Below are 1,364 nucleotides of genomic sequence, written 5' to 3'. Positions count from 1 at the left end.
TGGGGAAGAGAAGGGGTGAGATTCTAGAGTCTTTTTAAAATCAAATCTATATGTATTCTGAAGATCTAGGACAGTATCTTCAAATATGCTTATTCTTTTAACTGTGACAATTCAATTTCACTTTAGTATCTTCCTCTTCATGTAGTTTTCTTTGATTGAAAAATTAATTCTGTTTTTTTTTGTTTGTTTGTTTGTTTTTTTTAAGTAAAATACTGAATTTGAATATATTTTCATTCACCACAAAAAGTGTTTGGTATCATTTTTATTGCTTCTGTACTTTATTTAAGCTATTCTTGCAGTCTCCATTAGCGTGACTTGGTAGCATTCATAACTACATCCTATTCCTGATCTTGCCTTCCCAAAATTTACTGAGATTGAAAACTTGTTTGAAACTTCAAGTTCTGTTTAAGCCATTTTAAGTGTCTCACTATTATTCTAGTGTGCACGTAGAAACATTTCTCATTTAGTCAGATCCATCTGCCCTTTTTATATGGCCTGATTAATTTGTACTTTTGTTTGTGTAAGGAAAAGGAAGCATTTCCTAGAAGTGGTGGCAACAGAGAGATTCTTGGACCACAGTCATAAACTGACATCTACAGAGGAACTGAAATGATTTTGAGATCTATTTCCAAATACCCAGGGATCTTTTCAGCTTGACTGTAGGTGTTACTTTGGCTTTTTGTTTTTACTGTAAGTATAATCAGATAGTTGCAGAGAGCTCTTAGTTACTGAAAAATACTTCAACATCTTTGTGATTTAGGCAAAGGAGAATAGCAAGGCATTGTGTGGCTGTTGCTGTATTGTGCAATGCAGCAGGAAAATGAAATGAACTGACACTTAGAAGATAACAGTTCCTTGTAAAATTTGTTCAATTCATTTTAACTTTCAGTTCACTGTTGTTCGCTGGTCACATGTAAAAATGTTTTATGCACATGAATTGAAAGCATCAAAGTATTCTCAACTGGAAAGTCTTAGTAGATGTAAAACTTTCCTTTCTTGCTATGAGCAATTTCAAGGCAAATGTGCTGTTTACTCCTCAGACAAAACACTGTGGCAGATACAGAATTCCTTCATTGCTACCAGTATTTTAGATGTTTTCAAAGGTATTTTTTTTCCTTCAGATAAAGTTTATTATCACGTTTCCCTCCTTTTCATGAGGTAATCACTGTACAGGGGATATATTTCATATCAATCAAAAAGGACTGTATTCAGAAGAGGATACATTCTAACCTCTTAAACCTCTTCTCTTGAGAACTCCCAGTTTTGCTTAAGAAACACCTTCCTGTTTTTATTAGTGCTTATTCAGCTCCCATCGCTGTCTGCTTCTGGAATCAAACTGATTTCCTTCCAATATTGCTACTTTT

This window comes from Meleagris gallopavo, chromosome 10 (genome assembly GCF_000146605.3).
Source record: "Meleagris gallopavo isolate NT-WF06-2002-E0010 breed Aviagen turkey brand Nicholas breeding stock chromosome 10, Turkey_5.1, whole genome shotgun sequence".
In the NCBI taxonomy this organism is placed as follows: Eukaryota; Metazoa; Chordata; class Aves; order Galliformes; family Phasianidae; genus Meleagris; species Meleagris gallopavo.
The sequence above is the reverse complement of the archived record's forward strand: the minus strand, read 5'-3'. Positions refer to the sequence as shown.